General features: G+C 43.8%; 1 protein-coding gene across 2 annotated transcripts in view; it reads left to right on the top strand.

The window, feature by feature from the left end:
- Window positions 1-15,359: 15,359 nt before the first annotated feature.
- Window positions 15,360-24,080, top strand: part of ache (acetylcholinesterase (Yt blood group)) — a 40,159-nt gene continuing 31,438 nt past the window's right edge. The window contains exon 1 of one of the 2 annotated variants that reach the window (XM_023970767.3): window positions 15,360-15,693. The gene's annotated coding sequence lies outside the window, so the exon portion shown is untranslated. Of the gene's footprint in view, window positions 15,694-15,752; window positions 15,948-24,080 lie in introns of those variants that run through there. The other variant, XM_070435139.1, reaches the window with a different exon arrangement.

Genomic DNA, 24,080 nt, shown 5'->3' with positions numbered 1-24,080 from the left:
TGACCCACCGCCAAACCGGTCATGCTGGAGGATGTTGCAGGCAGCAGAACGTTCTCCACAGCGTCTCCAGCACTCTGTCACGTCTGTCACGTGCTCATGTGCTCAGTGTGAACCTGCTTTCATCTGTGAAGAGCACAGGGCGCCAGTGGCGAATTTGCCAATCTTGGTGTTCTCTGGCAAATGCCAAACGTCCTGACGGTGCTGGGCTGTAAGCACAACCCCACCTGTGGACGTCGGGCCCTCATATACCACCCTCATGGAGTCTGTTTCTGACCGTTTGAGCAGACACATGCACATTTGTGGCCTGCTGGAGGTCATTTTGCAGGGCTCTGGCAGTGCACCTCCTTGCACAAAGGCGGAGGTAGCGGTCCTGCTGCTGGGTTGTTGCCTCCTACGGCCTCCTCCACGTCTCCTGATGTACTGGCCTGTCTCCTGGTAGCGCCTCCAGCTCTGGACACTACGCTGACAGACACAGCAAACCTTTTTGCCACAGCTCGCATTGATGTGCCATCCTGGATAACTGCACTACCTGAGCCACTTGTGTGGGTTGTAGACTCCGTCTCATGCTACCACTGGAGTGAGAGCACCGCCAGCATTCAAAAGTGACCAAAACATCAGCCAGGAAGCATAGGAACTGAGCAGTGGTCGTGGTCACCACCTGCAGAATCACTCCTTTTTTGGGGGTGTCTTGCTAATTGCCTATAATTTCCACCTTTTGTCTATTCCATGCACAACAGCATGTGAAATTTACTGTCAATCAGTGTTGCTTCCTAAGTGGACAGTTTGATTTCATAGAAGTGTGATTGACTTGGAGTTACATTGTGTTGTTTAAGTGTTCCCTTTATTTTTTTGAGCAGTGTATTTACTATAGTTGTATCTAAAAATAAACTTTAATATTTCACTTTTTAAATTTTTATGAAATTCGCTGAGTAGGATGGTCCTCCTCTGAGGGGCCTCCACTGTGTGTGTGTGTGTCCTGAATTATAAATGAGGCCAACTCTGATGCCACCTACCTTTCGTTAATATTTTAGTGTGCACCTGGAAGCACCATCAGAAACACACACACAAAACGGAAGCACCATCAGCTGGGGTTTGAGAGTATGGTGGAAAAATTGCAAGATTATGCTATAATACTTTTATTGCATCAAATGGTTGTTTTATTCAACAGAATAGAGTATTCTGTTAACTATTGTGTGGGTGTTCTACTGAGGATGGGCCTCTGGGAAATAACAATGACAGGAGATGTACGATGTCTTTTGAGTGATAAAACCAGAGCATGAATGAATGTTTCTGTTCTATACCGTACCAGGCCGAGATGGTTCCAGTTTGGAGTCGGAGGGCCAGACACTGGTCTCTACACAATGAAAACTGTTGACACAGCAGATACTGTCTGCTATGTATTATAGGTGTCACATGGAGGACACTGGAGAGACGAAGCAGGTAAGCCGGCAAGCCGGTTGGGGCGTGGAAGCCAGACAAACTGGCAGGAGGGTAAGAGCCTGGCGAGCCGGCTGAGGCATGGGAGCCTGACGATCCGGCTGAGGCAAGACGCCTGTCGATCCCGCTGCAGAGTTATCCCGATGATCCGGTGGAGAGTGACGTGGAATGGGAAGCCGCCGAGCCACCCGAGGTAAGGAAACCTCTCGAGCCAGCCAGGGCGTGGAAGTCCGACCGGCTGGCTTAGGCACCCCCGGTTCCATCGGCGGCGGAATCCACCCCGACGTCACCAAACAAACAAACAAACAAACAAAAAACTCCTGGGCAGGCTGGGTGAACAAGAACTGACGATCTGGCTGAGGCCCGACTTGGGATGGGCACCATCCGAGCCAACTGGGGCAAGGAAACCTCTCGAGCCAGCTATTGCGTGGAAGCTCGACGAGCTGGCTAGGCACCCCCGGTTCCATCGGCGGCGACCCAGAGGCGACGTCACCATACCAACCGGAACGCCAGTACTCCCCGATGCTTCGTATGTTGGCTGCTACATTCTGTCACATGGATGACGCTGGAGAGACGAAGCAGCTACGGGGAGTACAATATTTAATAAAGAACGGACATGGCACGAGACAGGAACAGCGTCAGCAAACTAATAACACAGACAAAAACAATGAATTCAGCAGCAGGGAACAGAGCTGGGGAACTGACAAATATAGTGGAGGAAATAAACAGGTGATAAGTGAGTCCAGGTGAGTCCAATATCGCTGATGCGTGTGACGAGGGAAGGCAGGTGTGCGTAATGGATGGCAGGAGTGCGTGATGCAGGGCAACCTGGCACCCTCAAGCGCCAGGGGGAGGGAAGAGCGGGAGCAGACGTGACAATAGGTATCTTTCATACAGATCTTAACCTTGTGACCCATTCTATATATCTGTTGTTCGTCATGTAGGTTGAAAGGGGTGTATCTTGGCTATAAAATACCTTTGTACTTTTGTCTCGGGGCTCTCAACGAATCATCTGAGCGTGAATCGTCGACCAGCCATGACCAGCCATCATTATCGTAGAGCACTCAAACTATTCACTTTATATGTGTATATTCTATTGACAAGTTTGTCTCTCCTCATTTGATAGTAAAGAACTTAACCACCACAAGAGACACGAAGCCTGCATTCCAACCACTTAAAAGACACGCCCTATCCCCTCAGCCCTCAAATTAAGTGGACACTTCTGATGCCGTATCATGACGTCTGACGAGTATACACTTGCAGGGCAAGGGGTGTGGGAGGAAGGAATGATTTTTAAATGGACCGCCCTTGCCCGGAAATTCGTCACTCGTTCATCCCGCAAGGATTGTGTTTTCAGCCACCGGTGTATTCAGATGCCTGTATGATGTTATCAGCTGGGGACAGCTGCTGTTATTCTGGCTGTGTTTCAAACTCAAAGTAAACAGCCCTCAGCCCTTGGGGAATCCCTGCGGCCATATTTGTCGTCAGTCCAAATGATTAGCCAAGCAAGGGAAGTTTGCATGTAACCCCCTCAGCCCTCGTTTTTAATGGAGTTTGCGAGTGTACAATTATGTTCACTTCGGGGCCTGAAACGCCCCATAATTAAATTCGCAATGATTATACATCCGCTAAGAAAAGTCCACCAAAACTTAAAACCTCAACATCAATACGAAATCAACATACAAGTGTAAGTAAAAACGAATGTAAATAAGTTAGAAAATGTGCTACTAATGCATAAACACGTCTCATAAAAGTAATTATGTTTTTGTTTGGTTAGCTTTTAGAAATTGTAGAAATAAAACATTTTCCTTCTTCAGAAGTAGCTAGTTAGCTAGCTATCATACAGTAGGCCTATATTGATAATTATATAGTTAATATAAGTAGACATGCAATTACAATTGACTGTAGCGCATATAAAGCACCCACCTACCGGTAGGGTCAAAGCTGGTGTACTGGGCTTGCAAGTTTTCGTTCCAACCCTGCTCAAATACACCGGATGCTACTAATCGGCTGCTCTTCAGGGCCTTAGCCGATTGAGGCGTGGTGTGTGATGCGTGGGTCAGCTGTTTGTTGTGGCCGCAATTGCTAATAACCCATAAAGTGAAAATCTAAGGCCCATGATTTTTTTAAAGCCTCATGTAGATAGGCCTATGTTTCTGCATATAATTTCAGACATTTTGGTAGGCTATTTGTTAGTCAACTTGTCTATAATTACACTGAACAAAAATATAAACGCAACATGTAAAGTGTTGGTCCCATGTTTCATGAGCTGAAATAAAAGATCCCAGAAATGATCCATACGCACAAAAAGGTTATTTCTCTCAAATTTTGTGCACAAATTTGTTTACATCCCTGTTAGTGAGCATTTCTACTTTGCCAAGATAATCCACCTGACAGGTGCGGCATATCAATAAGCTGATTATACAGCATGACCATTACACAGGTGCACTTTGTGCTGGGGACAATAAAAGGCCACTCTAAAATGTTTTGTCACTCTAGACAATGCAACAGATGTCTCAAGTTGAGGGAGTGTGCAATTGGCATGCTGATTGCAGGAATGTCCACCAGAGCTGTTGGCAGAAAATTTGATGTTCATTTCTCTACCATAAGCCGCCTCCAATGTCATTTTAGAGAATTTGGGAGTATGCCCAATTGGCCTCACAACTGCAGACTGTGTATGGCGTCGTGTGGGCTAGCGGTTTGCTGATGTCAACATTGTGAACAGAGTGCCACATGGTGCCGGTGGGGTTATGGTATGGGCAGGCATAAGCTACGGACACAATTGCATTTTATCGATTGTTAATTTGAATAGACAAAAATACCGCGACAAGATCCTGAGGCCCATTGTGAGACCCATTTTTTTTTAAGGTATCTGTATCCCCAGTCGTGAAATCTATAGATTAGGGCCTAATGAATTTAATTAAATTGACTGATTTTCTTATATGAACTGTAACTCAGTAAAATCTTTGAAATTGTTGCATGTTGCGTTTATATTTTTGTTCGGTATAGATACATGCAGCTACTCTTCTGTCATTACTTGTTGCCCTAGAAGACTAAATAAACCCTTGCTCACCAGAATATATCTCATACATGTATAGAATGAACGCTTCAGTCTAGTTGACATAGGTAAAGATCTCTTTCATCTCTGCTTCTCTCCCGCAGCAAAGGTGTTTAGGGACCGGAGAGAAAATTCAATAAAAAAAAAAAAAAAAAGATTTGAAAGATTTTTCGATAAGATTTCAGTTCGGCTTGGATGCATATTTTGTGGTTGAAATACTATCAGCTTTTATGATGCTGATAAAGATAGCACCTTTACAGACGGTCCCTAACTGCACATTCAAGATGCTGAAAGAAGTAAATCATATTTCTCCACTCCTGTTCCCCGGTCAGAATTTACATTTGATTTGGTGTATAATTTTACAGCAAGAACTACTTAATTCTGTAGGAGTTCATATTATATTAGGCTATGTGAGAGGTTATAGACCTAGTGTCCAGATTTCAGTTACTATTCCAATTAACTCTGACGGTACAGTTCCCTTGACGTCCCGTGTTGTGACTGTCGAATTTGTATTGCGCCTCACAATAATCACACGTCTTTCCCAAACATTAGGCTACTGTTCTGGCCCTCCCTTCTCTTTCTTTTCAACTCTGCATTTCACAGCTTTTTTCTTAATGAATTAAACCTTTTTGACTCAGTGGATCAACATTAACTTTTTCTGCGGTAGTTCCCAAAAGCATTGGGCAATTTGGGTGCGTACAGTTAGGCTTATAATTAAAAAAATATATTTAACCTTTATTTAACTAGGCAAGTCGGTTAAGAACAAATTCTTATTTCCAACGACGGCCTACCCCGGCAAAACCCAGACGACGCTGGGCCAGTTGTGCGCCGCCCTATGGGACTCCCAATCACGGCCGGATGTGATGCAGCCTGGATTTATATGCTTAGGCTTATGCTCTAACGCCAGATAAAAATGATGAAAGAAAAACCTCAATGTGGCAATAGCCTATAGATATGAATTGCACAAGAAATATACATCTATGCATTTGTATGCATTGTTTTCTCTATGTTCAACCCGCCCGTCCTTCATCCACACACTATTTCATGACCCTTAACACTATAACAGCTGCTGGTGACAGACAGGATTTGTCTGTTGGCTAGGAGCAATATGTGATGGAGGGAATGATATCGGGTGGGGAATGATGTTGGATGGAGGAAGAGAGGGATGGAGAGAGAGGATAGGTCACGTGACATGGTTGGAAAAAACTCCTGACTTTACCTCTGGATTAAGGCTGCTGGGTGCACCATCAACTATTGGCCATAGGGTGGCAGTGTAACGCTGTTAATATTACAGTATTATACCACAGAGTGCAACATACAGTACAGTAGATTCCACTCCAGGCCCTATAGCCAGCCACAGATGTTCACTGCACGCACGGCTGCTGAGCTACAATATAAGATACCAATATAAAAGCTTGGAGTGTTAGAGGAAGGTGGAATGATGCTAAAAATGTCTGCCCGAATTGAAAGGCAGAGACGTTTTGTGAAGTCTATGTAGCGATGTATCAATTTCTGTAGACTATTGATGTGTTTATCTCTCATTATTTCTCTATGCCTCTATCTAAATCTTATTGGTCGCGTAGACATATTTAGCAGATGTTATCGCGGGTGTAGCGAAAGGCTTATGTTCCTAGCTCCAAAAGTGTAGTAATACGTAACAATACAAAACAATACACTCGAATCCAAAAAAAAGAAAGAAAGGAATTAAGAAATATTAGAAAGTCAGAGTCTGGAATATAAATATATATGTATATGATGGTGTGTATAGACATTATGGGCAGTAAAGGAATAGAAGAGGTAGAGTTAAAACAAAAAGTATGTGAAACCTTTGGAATAACCGGTATTTCTTCATACATTTGTCATCTTGATCTAAGTCACAACAATGGACAAACACAGTGTGCTTAAACTAATAACACACAACTTATTGTATTTTTCTTGTCTATTTTGAATACATCATTTAAACATTCACAGTGCAGGTTGGGGAAAATATGTGAACCCCTAGGCTAATGACTTCTCCAAAAGCTAATTGGAGTCAGGAGTCAGCTAACCTGGAGTCCAATTAATGAGATGAGATTGGAGATGTTGGTTAGAGCTGCCCTGCCCCATAAAAAAACAATCACAAAATTTGAGTTTGCTATTCACAAGAAGCATTGCCTGATGTGAACCATGCCTCGAACAAAAGAGATCTCAGAAGACCTAAGATTAAGAATTGTTGACTTGCGTAAAGCTAGAAAGGGTTACTAAAGTATCTCTAAAAGCCTTGATGTTCATCAGTCCACGGAAAGACAAATTGTCTATAAATGGAGAAAGTTCAACACTGTTGCTACTCACCCTAGGAGTGGCCGTCCTGCAAAGATGACTGCAAGAGCACAGCGCAGAATGCTCAATGAGGTTAAGAAGAATCCTAGAGTGTCAGCCAAAGACTTACGGAAATCTCTGGAACATGCTAACATCTCTGTTGAGAAGTCTACGATATAAAAAACACTAAACAAGAATGGTGTTCATGGGAGGACACCACGGAAGAACCCATTGCTGTCCCAAAACAACATCGCTGCACGTCAGAAGTTAGCAAAAGAGCACCTGGATGTTCCACAGCGCCACTGGCTAAATATTCTGTGGACAGATTAAACTAAAGTTGAGTTGTTTGGAAGGAACACACAACACTATGTGTGGAGAAAAAAAAGGCACAGCACAGCACACCAACATCAAAACCTCATCCCAACTGTAAAGTATGATGAAGGAAGCATCATGGTTTGGGGCTGCTTTGCTGCCTCAGGGCCTGGACAGCTTGCTATCATCGACCGAAAAATGAATTCCCAAGTTTATCAAGACATTTTGCAGGAGAATGTAAGGCTATCTGTCCGCCAATTGAAGCTCAACAGAAGTTGGGTGATGCAACAGGACAACGACCCAAAACACAGAAGTTAATCTACAACAGAATGGCTTCAACAGAAGAAAATATGCCTTCTGGAGTGGCTCAATCAGAGTCCTGACCTCAACCCGATTGAGATGCTGTGGCATGACCTCAAGAGAACGGTTCACACCAGACATCCCAACAATATTGCTGAACTGAAACAGTTTTGTAAAGAGGAATGGTCCAAAATTCCTCCTGACCGTTGTGCAGGTCTGATCCGCAACTACAGAAAATGTTTGGTTGAGGTTATTGCTGCCAAAGGAGGGTCAACCAGTTATTAAATCCAAGGGTTCACATACTTTTCTCACCCTGCACTGTGAATGTTTACACGGTGTGTTCAATAAAGACATAAAGTATAATTGTTTGTGTTATTAATTTAAGCAGACTGTGTTTGTCTATTGTTGTGACTTAGATGAAGATCAGAACAAATGTTATGACCAATTTATGCAGAAGTCCAGGTATTTCCAAAGGGTTCACATACTTTTTCTTGCCACTGTATGTACAGCAGTAGTTATATAGGATGAGCCTTGAATACCGTATATACACATATGAAGTGGGTAAAACAGTATGCAAACATTATTAAAGTGACCAGTGTTCAATGACTACATATGTAGGGCAACAGTCTAAGGTGCAGGGTTGAGTACCGGGTGGTAGCCGGATAGTAACAATGACTAAAGTTCAGGGCGGGGTACTGGGCGGAGGCCGGCTAGTGGTGACTGTTTAACAGTCTGATGGCCTGGAGATAGAAGCTGTTTTTCAGTCTCTCGGGTCCCAATTTTGATGCACCTGTACTGTCTCCGCCCTTCTAGATGGTAGCGGGGTGAACAGGCCGTGGCTCAGATGGCTGAGTTCCTTGATGATCTTCTTGGCCTTCCTGTGACACCGAGTGCTGTTTATTTACCCACCTATCTCTCCCACTTCTGACTCTGGAGTTTATAGTGATTTTATGCCATAAGATTCCCAGGTCCCCCATAACAAGGCAACATCATCATCCTTCATTTGCAGTAGTTTTGTCAAGAACGAACAAAGAGGAGACAGGAGGACAAGTGGTGCTGTAGCAGTGAGAAGGGGAGGGAGAGCAGGGTGGCCACGAAGACACATATGTTCCTCAGATTACACAGACCCAGAAATAATTCAAAAACAAATCCAATTTCGATAAACTCCCATATCTTTTAGAGAGAGAGAGAGAGAGAGAGAGAGAGAGAGTGCAACATCGGGAGATGGGTGAGCCAGCCAGCAGGAGCCAGCGAGAGAGATTGATGTGCTCAGCCAATCAGCAATGCAGCAGCAATTAGATAATAGCTCTGAATCAGCACACTGATGCTTTTAACCGCCCCATTATAGATTAGCCTGAGAAAGCTCTTTCTCCCTCTCCTTCCCACCCTCCATCCTTCCATCCCTTCCTCTTCCTCTCTCCCTGCCTCTGGTAAGGCTCTTTCTCTCCCGGCCTTGTTCTCTCTTTCCCTCTTCAGCCTAAAGGAGCTCTTTTTCTGCCTCTTTCCCTCCTCCCTCCCTCCATCCCTCACTCTCTCGCTCCAGGCCACCACTCTAAGAGCTAGCTAAGGGCTGCAGATATATGGATCCCATGGTGCTGATGGGGCCATGGGGAAGCTCGCTTATTAGGACAGAACCACTCAACGTTCAGCCAGAGTAGTTCTCTCCCTGGGACACAGAGGGCAGAAATAGGGCCTCTTTATCCAAAGAATGCCTTCCCTTCCTCTTTCTAAGCCAGGGTATGTCTCTCCCTGGGAGAGAGAGAGCAGTAATAGGGCCTCCTTGTGGGTACATGTGGGGCTATAGAGCCTAACCTACTGATTCCATACATGGGTGAAATTGGCTTCGGGTATTATGTTTTTTTAGTAGACCTTTTGATGGTGTTTAAGGTGAGCGGTGGCCGAGGTGGTTCCATCTCCAGCTCTACTAATCGTAGAAAATGATTATTTGACGGTCCGTTTTATTGTTGATTTACCTTGGCTCGTTTGTCCTGTTACTGTATGTAGCCTGTCTTGTATGAGAGAGTATGCATGGAGTTTTGTTGGTGGTTTCTAAGGTCCATTTTCATTATTTAGTTTCTCGTCTCAGTTGCACTGTTACTGTGTGTAGCCAGGCAATGCAGCTAGTCACAATGACATTACAGACAATGTAACAGGACCTTCTGTTGTGTGTTCTGTGGAGCTGAATACTAACAGCTGTGTGACATGGTCAGTGTGTCCTTCCGTGGGATACAAAACAGCCCGCCTAGGTCAGGAGTACAAAGCCAGACGGCTGGAGAGTGGGATGGAGGATGGTCATTTCCAAAATCACACACACTCTCTCTCACACACACACACACACACACACACACAATAGGATGTGAGGACACACATGCATGCGCATGGACACTCATCTTATAATTTCTCTCACTTTTTCCCCTCTTTCCCTTTCTCTACCCTCATTTTCTCCATTTCTGTTTCCTACTCCTCTCCAACCTCTCCCTCCCGCTTTTCACTGCTCTCTTTTCCCTTCCCTCTTTCCTGCACTTTTCCCTCCCTCCTTTTATCCCTGCCCTCTCCACCTCTATTGCATTACGTATACTTCTCACCAACCTGAATCTCTTCTCTCTCTCTCTCTCTCTGTCTGTCTGTCTGTCTGTCTGTCTGTCTGTGTCTGTCTGTCTGTCTGTACAGACTCCATCTCTGTTGCCTATTCCTCTCCAACCTGAATGTCTCCTCCTCTCTGTCTGTGTTTGTGTAATGGGTAATAGTTGTGATTGAGTTAGGCTGAATTAATAGCTGTGCTGTGGGAGAGGCTGTATATTTCAGCCTCCAAGGAGACAGATAATCAATGACAACTGCATTAGAAAAACCCAGGAAGCATTGACGGCCGTTCACCTTGCACGGCTTCCCTTTTGCTCTACCGCTTACACGCATAGACATACACACCGGCCAGTTTATTAAGTACACCCATCTAGTACTGGGCCAGACACCTTTGCCTCCAGAACAGCCTGAATTCTTTGGGGTGTGGATTCTACAAGGTGTCGGAAATGTTCAATTGGTATCAAGGGACCTAATGTGTGCCAGGAAAGCATTCCCCACACCAGTACACCACCGCTACCAGTCTGTAACAGGCAGGATGGGTCCATGGACTCATGCTGTTTACGCCAACTCCTGACTCTGCCATCAGCATGACGCAACAGGAACCGGGATTCGTTGGACCAGGTGATGTTTTTCCAACCTTCAATTGTCCAGTGTTGGTTTATCGAGTGCACACTGGAGCCACTTTTTAGCTGATAGGAGTGGAACCCGGTGGGGTCGTCTGCTGCAACAGGCCATCCGTGACAAGGATCGACGAGTTGCGCGTTCCGAGATGCCCTTCTACACACCACTGTTGTACTGCACCGTTATTTGCCTGTTTGTGAACCCACCTGTTAGCTTGCACGGTTCTTGCCATTCTCCTTCGACTTCTCTCATCAACGAGCTGTTTTCGCCCAAATGACTGCCGCTGACTGGATGTTTTTTGTTTGTCGCACCATTCTCGGTAAACCCTAGACACTGTTGTGTGTGAAAAGCCCAGGAGGGCAGCCGTTTCTGGGATACTGGATGCAGCGCGTCTGGCACTGACAACCACACCATGCTCAAAGTCGCTTAGGTCACTCGTTTTGCCCTTCTAACGTTTAACCGAACAGTAACCGAATGCCTCGATCCATTTTTGTGAACAGGGTGGTATACCTAATCAACTGGTCAGTGAGTGTAGTACATATTACACACACACACACACACACACACACACACACACACACACACACAACACAACACACACACACACACAACACACACACAACACACACACAACACATCCCCACACCACACACACACACACACACACACACACACACACACACACACACACACACACGCAGTCATCCACCTTGCGCTGTTATCCTTCTGCACAACCTCTACGTCTCTATCATTGCCAGCAGCCACATCAAACCTTCAATGTCCCAACAGAACCTTCCAATTACAAAGTTCTGGAATGTGGATTACCAAGTGTTAAAAAAAATATATACAATATATATATTAATATTATTATTATTTGTCACATGCGCCAAATACAACAAGTTAAAGCCTTTGTCCAGAGGAGTTTTTCCTGTTCAGGTCACAACATTGTCAGGTAAAACTCCTGGCCCTAGTAGCAGTAGCATATCTGCAGTATGAGAGGAAAGGCAGGTTTAATTTCCCCTCTTGTCCATTAAACAGACAAACAGCCAGTAATGTTTTATTACACAATTGATCCGACGACGGGAATAAATTATCTCCACTGGTGCCGCCGCTGGCATTTATAGGTTACCTCCCAAATGGCACCCTATTCCCTTTTAGTGCACTGCTTTTGACCAGAGCCCTATGCGGGATAGGGTACCATTGAGGATTCAGCCTTGGTGCAGGCTCAGTCCCATACTGATGATGTCATACAATACTGTACAGTAAGGGCAGAGCAAAGCAGTGTGAAATAAGAGAGAGCGCAGAGTCAGTAAAATAAATAATGATATTAAAAAGCCTTTTAAGTTGGTGATTTGGCTGAAAGGAAATGTAATTGAGGACCAGTTATAGCCCTCTCTTGTCATGTTTAATAATATGTATCTAGCCAGTTGGTGTGAGATGTGTGTTTGTGCTTGTGTGTGTGTGTCTGAGCCCGTGCAAGGGTGTGTGTGCATGTGTGTGTGTCTCTGAAGGAAGAATGTCAAAGTTTTTAGCGACGTGTTTCACGACGTGCCCTCAGGAGAAAGGAGAGGCTGGGCAGCGCGAGAATGTTCTTTGTTGTGGTGTGTTTTGTGTGTTGTGTGTGTGTGTGTGTGGTGGTTGGTGTGTGTGTGTGGTGTGTTGTGTGTGTGTGTTGTGTGTGTTGTTGTGTGTGAGGAAGAGAGAAGAGGAGAGAGAAGAGAGAGAGAGAGAGAAGAAGAGAGAGAGAGAGAGAGAGAGAGAGAGAGAGAGAGAGAGAAGAGAGAAGAGAAGAGAGAAGAGAGATGAGAGAGAGAGAGAGAGAGAGAGAGAGAGAGAGAGAGAGAGAGAGAGAGAGAGAGGAGGCTGACCAGACGAGTCTAGGCACTCTCCTTAATTAGCAAATACTTCTCTGCCCTCCCTGAACTCAGCAGTATTGACCAACCTAGTCCATCTCTCTCACACACCCATTTCTCATCAACGGTGTGCCCCACCCTCTCTTGTCCAGTCTCAACATTTCTCAAGATTGACTGGAGGAAAGGAGGAAATTCATTGCGTGCACACAGAGAGAGAGAGAGAGAGAGAGAGAGAGAGAGAGCGTGAGTGCGGGAAGAGATTGTGAGAGATACTACTCCTATTCTTACTGACAGTAACAATCAGTAACAGTCTAGTGCAGGCCACAGAGGGCGGAGAGGAAAACATGCATGAGCAAGGAGCCATTCTGAACAAAAGTAATGGACCACACTTACACATGCTTGGCCCTCCTCTGGCTGCAGGTCACCAGGCTGGGTGTGCCGTGGTCCTGGTGATGGCATTCCTCCTCCAGTAGCCACCCCAGAGTTCTTCTTCTCTGAGGTTTATTGGCAGACTACACTCATAAGGTGCAGGGTAGTAAAAAATAACCCCCCCCCCCCACACACAAAAAAATGGTTTGGATGAAAAAAATCTATTAAAACATAAATAAAATTCATGCCACTACCCTGAATTTCAAACCTGGGAGGGAGGGGACCTCTTCATTCAGTACTCCCTGTAACATTTCAGCTGTAAAGTTCTGGAGATCCAGAAATGTATTTGCCGCCTTCACAATGATGTCTAGCTTCTTTTATTTTTTATTCGTTTGACTAGTGGAATGTAATCACTTGCACTATAAACGCCACCTTCTTCACTATCAGTATGTCAGGGTACTTCTCCCGCATGTCATTCACTGCAGACTGTGGGGACATCCACTACCAGCTCATTTCTACTCACTCCTTCAGCTATTTTCACTGTCTCCACATAGGAGACCTGCTGGATAGCCCTGCTCCTAGCTACCGCGACCTCCTTCATCCATACAGAGCACTCCGGGAACTTGGGAACGTGATTCCCGTCACATTTACAACAACATGCTTCATCTGACTCATCAACTACTACATATTTATTCCTTCGACAAACACTTGCCTCGTGTCCCAAACTTTTTACAATTGTAACAATGCAACGGGTTCTGTACATACGATCTCACCGCATATCTCACCTACCCAAGTTTTACATAAGTTGGGAGAACCGCGTCACCTAACGACAGTAAAAAAACGAATCCTTCTGTCTATCATTCGATTCGATCGATGTGCGTCTACCACTCCTGGAATGTTATCCCTAAGCCACACAGTCATAATGTCCAACGAAACGCCAGAGATAACACCTTTAACCGGTGCCCTACTCTGAAAGTCATAGCTTTCCACCTCATATGTCGAAATCTTGCTGGGCCAAAGAGCTTTCTCCTTTTGCGCTGTTGACACACACGAAATCAGCATCATACCACTCCTGGTGACTTTGATTTGTTTAACACTTTTTTGGTTATTAAATGATTCCATATGTGTTTTTTCATCGTTTTGATGTCTTCACTATTATTCTAGAATGTAGAAAACAGTCAAAATAAAGAAAAGCCCTTGAATGAGTAGGTGTGTCCAAACTTTTGACTGGTACTGTATAGTATGACTCAATGCAGTTGTAGGCCTACAGTACCATTGATACTTTGACAATATTTCAATCAAATCTAATTTTATTCGTCACATGCTTCGTAAACAACAGGTGTAGACTAACAGTGAAACGCTTACTCACGGGCCCTTCCCAACAATGCTGAGAGAAAGAAAATAGAGAAATAATAGAAAAGTAAAACACGTAATAATAAATACACAATGAGTAACGGTACCAGAACCAAGTTGATATGCAGGGGTATGAGGTAATTGAGGTAGCTATGTACATATAACTAGGAATAAAGTAACAGATAATAAACAGTAGCAGCAGCGTATGTGATGAAGTCAAAACAGTGCAAAATGGGTCAATGCAGATAGTCCGGGTAGTTATTTTGCTAACTATTTAGCAGTCTTATGGCTTGGTGGTAGAAGTTGTTCAGGGCCCTGTTGTTTCCAAAGTTGGTGCAAAGGTACCGCTTGCCTTGCAGTGGCAGAAAGAACAGTCTATGACTTGGGTGGCTGGAGTCTGACAATTTTTAGAGCATTCCTCTGACACCGCCTGGTGTAGAGGTCCTGAATGGCAAGCAGCTCGGCCCCAGTGATGTACTGGGGCTGTACGCACTATCCTCTGTAGGGCTTTCCGGTCGGATGCCAAGCAGTTGCCATGCCAAGCGGTGATGCAGCCAGTCAAGATGCGCACAATGGTGCAGCTGTAGAACTTTTTGAGCATCTGAGGGCACGTGCCAAATCTTTTCAGCCTTCTGAGGGGGAAGAGGCGTTGTTGTGCCCTCTTCGCGACTGTGTTGGTGTGTGTTGACCATGATAGATCCTTAGTGATGTGGACACCGAGGAACTTTGAAGCTCCCGACCCGCTCCACTACAGCCCTGTTGATGTGTATCGGGGCGTACTCGGGCCCTCCGTTTCCTGTAGTCCATGATCAGCTCCTCTGTCTTGCTGACATTGAGGGAGAGGTTGTTGTCTCTGAACTCCTCCCTATAGGCTGTTTCATCATCATCAGTTATCAGGCCTACTGCCCCCTTATTACTACTAATAGTATGTCATGTGAATAAAGCAATTCGATTTTGAAAGAGAGACAGATAAAAAATAAAAAAATGAAATACAAATATCAGAACATCATATCAGCCTACATACCAGTGGTCAGTGTACTGGCAAGTGTATTGGCAAGCAAACCCTTGTTGATCCATAAAGAATAGATGCGTATGGGATAGCTGCGTTTCTTCTCGCGAGAGTTTCTTTGAGTAGCCCACCCCTTTTCCCTTTTCCCCCCATTCGTGGAAGAGCTTTATCAGTGGCAGTCTCCCCCTGTCGTCATAACAGCATAATACGGCTCTGACACTACCTCCACTCAATACCGAGAGAGAGAGGGGCACAATAAACAGAAGGCATCTGTGTCTGACATCGAGGCAGCGAAGACCGTAATTTAAACCGCGCGTCTTCGCTCCCCAACTAGAAACCCTCCTCACCCCATGAACGGTGCCGGTGACACGGGGTTTAACGTCCTCTAAAGACGGTGACAGGGCGAGGAGGGAAGGTTGCCTTCCGGGGGATTCAGCGAAGCAGCAGCTGAAGCAGGGTTGATTTGGTTTTGACCACTGGAGGACCCACCACTAACTAGCTGGGTAAGGTAAAACGCACAGCATGAACCCAGCCACGCGCTCCGCTCCTCTCGAGCTCCGTCCGTGCGTGCATCAGCAGGCTGCTGTGTCTGTCCTTTTATAGAAATTTTGCTCGAAATGTCTCGATCTAGTCTCGCGCCTCTGTCAGTCCCGTCAGTGAGTGAAATTGAATTGGAACATTCGAATCGGGATATGAATTAAATTCACCCAGGCATCATGACCATGCAATTGGACATGGTGAGGTATAGTGATTGACGGTGCGTATATCTGTGGTGGTGGGGTGTAGACTACTGTGCTGATGCTGTTGCGTGTGTGACGCGCCTTCCATGGCGAGACCACTGAGCGAGACGCATGTGTGTTTGTTGGTGTTCCTCGCCTCGCGCACATCTGTTTGGTTGGGGACCGCAGAAGGTAGCCGATGTCTCGTATATCGTGTTTTTAATAGATTTCATAGACAGTACAGTGGACGACGTGGTGTTTACACGAACATCGACGCTGCATTGGAAACGCAACAAATTATGAGCCAGCGTTATTATTATGGTCCAAATGCCAATTGTTGCAAATCGGATGAAACCAGTTTGATGAGAAACATGGCATTTGTAGGCCTAATCAGTGTTTATTATAGGTCTATTATTATTGTTAATTATAATGTATTATTGTTATTGTTATTATTATTATTGTACTTGCATTATTACGCGACTATGGCAGCCAATTTCATATCCTAGACCTAGTAGCTTAATCGCTGTGATCTTGTGCCATGTTGGACAGATCAACACTCACAGATAGCGAGAGAGAGATTTCCTGAACTGGCCATGTCACAAATGTCTGAGGTCTGTTTACTTCAGCTGGCTGGTTGGGTTAGCTTGATAACCGTTACCAGAGCCATCCTGTGTGTGTGTGTGTGTGTGTGTGTGTGTGTGTGCTTGTGTGTGTGTGTGAGAGAGAGATGCTCCTTGATGTTGCATAACGACTGTCTGTGGCACTGCTGTCAAAATAAGATGACATGGTTTCCTGCCACAATGCCATATCATCTTCAGACTAGACTATACATCTAGTCTACCTATGTGCCGGAATCATGTTATAGCCTTATTACCAGATAATGTATAGGGCAATTCCACGGTAACAGAATTACGCTTTGACTCAGTTTTTTCACTTTAAAATGTATGCCAAACAAAAACCATTGATTTCAAAGTAGAACAAACCATACAACTCTATGCACACGGACTACTTTTAAACATTTCCACTGAAACATTTGCACAAACAAATTTAGTGGAAGAACTGTGCAGATGCAAACTTCGGTAACGGAATTACGGTGAAATCTCCCTCAGGATTCTATGCGACCACATTTTTCAAAAACTCTGTTAAATATCTGCTCCGAATTAAGATTCAAATATGTTTTTATTTTTTATTTTATTTAACTAGGCAAGTCAGTTAATTAAGAACAAATTCTTATTTACAATGACGGTCTAGGAATTGTGGGTTAACTGCCTTGTTCAGGGGTAGAATGACAGATTTTTACCTTGTCAGCTCAGGGATTTGATCTAGCAACCTTTCGGTTACTGGCCAACACTCAAACCACTAGGCTACCTGTCGCCCCAATTCAAAGATGTCTGCAGAAAGAATGGGATGTCAGCTATGACACGGCACCTTGAGTTTGAAAAAATACAATTTGGTTACTGAACTATAGTAAGTGAAGTGGCTCTACACCCGGTGACAGAATTATGGAAATGGTTTACATCATGGGTCCCGGATCTGTACTATACAGAAATGCATAATCATGTTTCACACGTTTGGACATCACAGTGCAGTACAATACAGCACAGCAGAGTACAGTGCAGTACAATACAGCACAGCAGAGTACAGTGCAGTACAATACAGCACAGCAGAGTACAGTGCAGTACAATACAGCACAGCAGAGTAGGGTAGAGTTCAGTACAGTGCAGTAGAAGAGTACAGTATAGTAGAGTATAGCAGTATAAGTAGAGTACAATACAATATACTGTACTCTACTGTACTTTGCTACATTTTCTTTACTCTACTTTATTGTACTGTTACTGTACCACTGTATTGTCTTGTACTGTTCTTGACTGAGCTCTATTCACTGTACTGTACTGTACTGTGCTATCCAAACTTGTGAAACATACAGTACCAGTCAAAAGTTTGGACACACCTACTCATTCAAGGATTTTTCTTTATTTTTAATATTTTCTACATTGTATAATAATAGTTAAGACATCAAAACGATGAAATAACACATGGAATAATGTTGTAACCAAAAAAGTGTTTAACAAATCAAAATCTATTTTATATTTGAGATTCAAAGTAGCCACCCTTTGCCTTGATGACAGCTTTGCACACTCTTGGCATTCTCTCAACCAGCTTCATGAGGAATGCTTTTCCAACAGTCTTGAAGGAGTTCGCACATATGCTAAGTACTTGTTGGCTGCTTTTCCTTCACTCTGTGGTCCAACTCAACCCAAACCATCTCAATTGAGTTGAGGTCGGGTGATTGTGAAGGCCAGGTCATCTGATGCAGCACCATCACTCTCCTTCTTGGTCAAATAGCCCTTACACAGCCTGGAGGTGTGTTTTGGGTCATTCTCCTGTTGAAAAACAAATGATAGTCCCACTAAGCACAAACCAGATGGGATGGCGTATCGCTGCAGAATGCTGTGGTAGCCATGCTGGTTAAGTGTGCCTTGAATTGTAAATAAATCACTGACAGTGTCACCAGCAAAGCACCCCCACACCACCCCTCCTCCTCCATGCTTCACGGTGGGAACCACACATGCAGAGGTCATCCATTCACCTACTATGCATCTCACAAAGATACGTTGGTTGGAAACAAAAATCTCAAATTTGAACTCATCAGACCAAAGGACAGATTTCCACCGGTCTAATGTCCATTGCTCGTGTTTCTTGGCCCAAGCAAGTCTCTTCATCTTATTGGTGTCCTTTAGTAGTGGTTTCTTTGCAGCAATTCAACCACGAAGGCCTTATTCACGCAGTCTCCTCTGAACAGTTGATGTTGAGATGTGTCTGTAACTTGAACTCTGTGAAGAATTTATTTGGGCTGCCGTCTGAGGTGCAGTTAACTCCAATGAACTTGTACTCTGTAGCAGAGGTAACTCTGGGTCTTCCATTCCTGTGGCGGTCCTCATGAGAGCCAGTTTCATCAGCGCTTGATGGTTTTTGCGACTGCACTTGAAGAAACGTTCAACGTTTTAGAAGTTTTCCGGATTGACTGACCTTCATGTCTTAAAGTAATGATGGACTGTTGTTTCTCTTTGCTTATTTGAGCTGCCATAATATGGATTTGGTCTTTTCTGTATACCACCCCTACCTTGTCACAACACAACTGATTGGCTCATATGCATTAAGGAAAGGAATTCCACAAATCATTTTTAACAAGGCACACCTGTTAATTGAAATGTATTCCAAGTGACTACCTCATGAAGCTGGTTGAGAGTGTGTAAAGCTGTCATCAAGGCAAATGGTGGCTACTTTGAAGAATCTAAAATCTAATTTTCTATTTGCTTTACACTTTTCTCGTTACTACATGATTCCATATGTGTTATTCCATAGTTTTGATGCCTTCACTATTTGTCTACAATGTAGAAAATAGTAAAGTAAAGAAAAACCCTTGAATTAGTATAGTGACTTGCGAAAGTATTCACGCCCCTTGGCATTTTTCCTATTTTGTTGCCTTACAACCTGGAATTAAAATAGATTTGTATAATTTGATTTACACAACATGCCTACCACTTTGAAGATGCAAAATCTTTTTTATTGTGAAACAAACAAGAAGTAAGACAAAAAACTGAAACTTGAGCGTGCGTAACTATTCACCCCCCAAAGTTACTACTTTGTAGAGCCACCTTTTGCAGCAACTACAGCTGCAAGTCTCTTGGGGTATGTCTCTATAAGCTTGGCACATCTAGCCATGGGGATTTTTGCCCATTCTTCAATGCAAAACTGCTCCAGCTCCTTCAAGTTGGATGGGTTCCACTGGTGAACAGCCACTGCCTGTTCAACCCGCTATCATCCAGAAGGCGAGGTCAGTACAGGTGCATCAAAGCTGGGACCGAGAGACTGAAAAACAGCTTCTATCTCAAGGCCATCAGACTGTTAAACAGCCATCACTAACATTGAGTGGCTGCTGCCAACATACTGACTCAAATCTCTAGCCACTTTAATAATAAAAAATTGGATGTAATAAATGTATTACTAGTCACTTTAAACAATGCCACTTTATATAATGTTTACATACCCTACATTACTCATCTCCTATGTATATACTGTACTCAATACCATCTACTGCATCTTGCCTATGCCGTTCGGCCATCGCTCATCCATATATGTATGTACATATTCTTATTCATTCCTTTGTTGTTGTGAAATGTTTAGATTACTTGTTAGATATTACTGCATGGTCGGAAATGGAAGCACAAGCATTTCTCTACACTCGCATTAACATCTGCTAACCATGTGTATGTGACCAATACAATTTTATTTTATTTTATTTTATTTGATGACTACACAATGTGAAAACAGTATAAAATAAATGTCTCGTGGGACAGCAGCGTTGGCTGTGAGTGTGTGTGTATGTGTGTGAGTGTATATGTGAGTACAGGAGTCTGTGTGTGTATGAGGTGTGTGTGTGAGCTTGTGTGTGAGCTTGTGTGTGTGTGTGTGTGTGTTTTGAGTCTATCTTTGTCTCTTACTACAGGATGTGGTTCTAAGGCTGTTCAACAGTCTGATGGCCTGGAGATAGAAGCTGTTTTTTAGTCTTTTGGTTCTGGTTTTGATGCACCTGTACCGTCTCTGTCTGCGAGACGGTAGCAGAGTGAACAGAACGTGACTCAGGTGGCTGAGATCCTTGATGATTTTTTTGGCCTTGTTTTGACACCAAGCCTCTGATGATGCATTGGGCTGACAGCACCACCCTCTGGAGAGCCATTTGCTTGAGGGCGGTGCAGTTGCCTTACCAGGTGGTGATGCAGCCCAACAGAATGCTCTCAATGGTGCATCTGCAGAAGTTCGTGAGGGTCTTAGGGGCCATGCCGGATTTCTTCAACCGCCTGATGTTGTAAAGGCTCGGTTGTGCCTTCTTCACCACAGTGTCTGTGTGGTGGGATAATTTCAAGTCCTCAGTGATGTGCATGCCAAGGAACTTGAAGCTTTTGACCCTCTCCACTGCGGCCCCGTCAATGTGGATGGTGGCATGCTCCCTCTTCTGTCTCCTGTAGTCCACGATCAGCTCCTTTTTTTACATTGAGGGAGAGGTTATTTTCCTGGGACCACTCCGCGAGGGCTCTAACCTCCTCCCTGTAGGCTGTCTAGTTGTTGTTGGTAATCAGGCATACCACTGTCGTGCCGTCAGCAATGTTGATGATTGAGTTGGAGTCGTGCGTAGCCACGCAGTCATGGGTGAACAGGGAGTACAGGAGGGGGCTGAGCACACACCCCTGGGGGGCCCCCATGGAGGATCAGCATGGCAGAGGTGTTGTTGTCTATGCTCACCACCTGGGTCCTGAGCTTGGTGACAGGCTTGGAGGGCACTATAGTATTGAAAGCAGAGCTGTAGTCAATGAACAGCATTCTCACATAGGTAATCCTCTTGTCCAGGTGGGATAGGGCGGTGTGCAGTGCAACAGTGATTTCGTCATCTGTGGATCTGTTGGTGCGGTATGCAAATTGTAGTGGGTCGAGCAAGGTGGAGATGATACACTCAATATAACTCAATCTATTTTAAAATGACTAAAACCATTCAGTTTCTTGACTGTCCAGCTAGCTATTAATCACTGTGTACAGTTAATGGACCTACATTCATACAGATTATTGACTGTCCAGCTCCTTAATAATCACTATACAGTCAGGGGGCATCGAATATTCCAAAAACGATGGATAGAGGACTATTTTTAACTAATTTGAAGGCAAGGAAATATAACACATTTTCATTGAGGCCCTCCGGACCTCGTTAAAGTGAAATGAGTTTGACACCCCTGCTCTATGAACTTCCTGATGAACCCAGTGACAGAGGGCCTTCTACACTCTTAGGAAAAAAAGGTGCTTAGTAGAATCATATAGGGTTCTAAGGTTTGTCCTCATAGGGAAACCGTTTTTGGTGCTAGGTATAACCCTTTGCAGAGAGTTCTAACTAGAACCCTCTATGTAGGATTCCTTTTAAAACCCTCTGTATATGGTTTTGCCTAGAACCCTCTATGAAAGGTTCTTCCTAAAACCTTCAATGAACAGTTCCAGCAGCATTATTAGCCTTTAAAATGTAATTCTTTATAACAATTCATTACATATATCATAAGGCCTTTCTTTGAGGGCCTAGTTTACCCTAAACAGTGGTGTTAGGAAAATCCTGGTTTATAGGCCACATCACGCCTGCAAGTCACATTATGGTGGCTTTTAAAGTGATGTGGGAATCCTGTTGGAATCCAGCTAGAGTAAGGATATCCAATAACTGAACATTTTAAACACCAGCAAGTTGCAACATACATTCAGATTGAATGGGATGATTATACTTGTACCTACATCATCTAAACTGGAACAACCATCTCAGTAACGGGTGCAATTAATCTTACTACTAACAGATTGGATTAGTTTAGAAACATTTATCTTATATATTTGCATCTCAGTGCTAGAGGCGTCACGACAGACACCCTGGTTCGAATCCAGTTTGTATCACAACTGGCTGTGATTGGGAGTCCCATAGGGCGGCGCACAATTGGCCCAGCGTCGTTCCGGGTTTGGTTGCTGTAGGCCGTCATTGTAAATAAGAATTTGTTCTTAACTGACTTGCCTAGTTGAATAAAGGTTAAATAAATWAAAAAATGTATTTAAAAAATAAATATATATATATTTATACGATATATATATATATACTTGAGTCATTTTCTATTAAGGTATCTTAACTTTTACTCAAGTATGACAATTGGGTAATTTTTCCATCACTGCCCAGATCTGTGCCTCGACACAGTCCTGTCTTGGAGCTCTACGGACAATTCCTTCGACCTCATGGCTTGGTTTTTGCTCTGACATGCACTGTCAACTGTGGGACCTTATATAGACAGGTATGTGCTTTTCCAAATCACTTCCAATCAATTGAATTTACCACGGGTGGACTACAATCAAGTTGTAGAAATATCTCAAGGATGATCAATGGAAACAGGATGCACCTGAGCTCAATTTCGAGTCTTATGGCAAAGGGTCTGATAACGTATGTAAAAAAGGTATTTCTGTTTTTTGTTTTCGCTTTGTCATCATGGGGTTTTGTGTGTAGATTGATGATTTTAATCAATTTTAGCATAAAGCTGTAACGTATCAAAATGTGGAAAAAGTCAAGGGGCCTGAATACTTTCCGAATGCACTGTAGGTGATTTGATGATGTTGAAATGTTGAAGTTGAAATGGTGCTGGAATAGTTGAGGAACACTTGTTTTCTTTGCGATTTGCAGAAACTTTCTGGGGTTCTAAATCAATAGTTGTTCAGTAGTGTCAGAAAATGTCAGAAACATTATCTTGCTTGACCATGCTGTAGGTCATGTAACTGTTTGTTACATGCAATATACTTGTGGATTTCACCAGACAGAGGTTGCTCTTTTGTGATGAAACAACGTTGTGGTTGAATTTACTATGCCACTGTGTGTTCTTATTGTCTCGGCCTTAGGCCTATATATCACGGTGGCAAGGCATATGAACTAACAGGTTATAGAGCAAATTATCACATTCTCATAGAATGTAATATGGCTTTTTTTCTGGCTTGGCTTCCCCAGTGAATTTATCCACCCACCGCTACTGACCTTACTGTGATTGTTTTCAATTAAAATGGTCAAAAATAAACCAAAATAGCTTCTTAGCAAAATATTATTTATCAAGCAAGATTTTGCTAGGACTGTCTGGGAGTGGTCTGAGAGAGGGGCCTAATTGGAGGAGCCTAATGGCAGGGATGTGTAACCTGAAAACCAGCTGTTATTGGAGGAGAGGAGAGCAAACCCTTTTTGTTATTGGTCTATTAGCAGTCCAAAAACCGCAGGTTGACGTTTACTGTCATGAGTCATGTACTGAGGCCAGCTGCAAAGTAAAAATTCGATGTATATTCTCTTTTATTTAAGGTTTGGGCCTTAACTTAATGTTAGGGTTAGGCATTAGGCATTAGGGTTAGCAGTGTGGTTAAGGTTAGGGTTAAAATCAGATTTTATGACTTTATGGTTGTGCCAGCTAGTGACCACTCTGTATCCAGAAAGATTCATGGAGAAAAAACACAAACCTGCCCAAAAGCCCCAACCAGCCAAACAAGGAAAATGTTCAGGTGGTCTTTTCAAACACTGTAAGTGCATTATCATAATTTAAAAAATGTCAGAGTATTTTTCCAACCTC

The sequence above is a fragment of the Salvelinus sp. IW2-2015 genome, linkage group LG3 (assembly GCF_002910315.2).
Source record: "Salvelinus sp. IW2-2015 linkage group LG3, ASM291031v2, whole genome shotgun sequence".
NCBI classification, from domain to species: Eukaryota; Metazoa; Chordata; class Actinopteri; order Salmoniformes; family Salmonidae; genus Salvelinus; species Salvelinus sp. IW2-2015.
The sequence above is the reverse complement of the archived record's forward strand: the minus strand, read 5'-3'. Positions and strand labels throughout refer to the sequence as shown.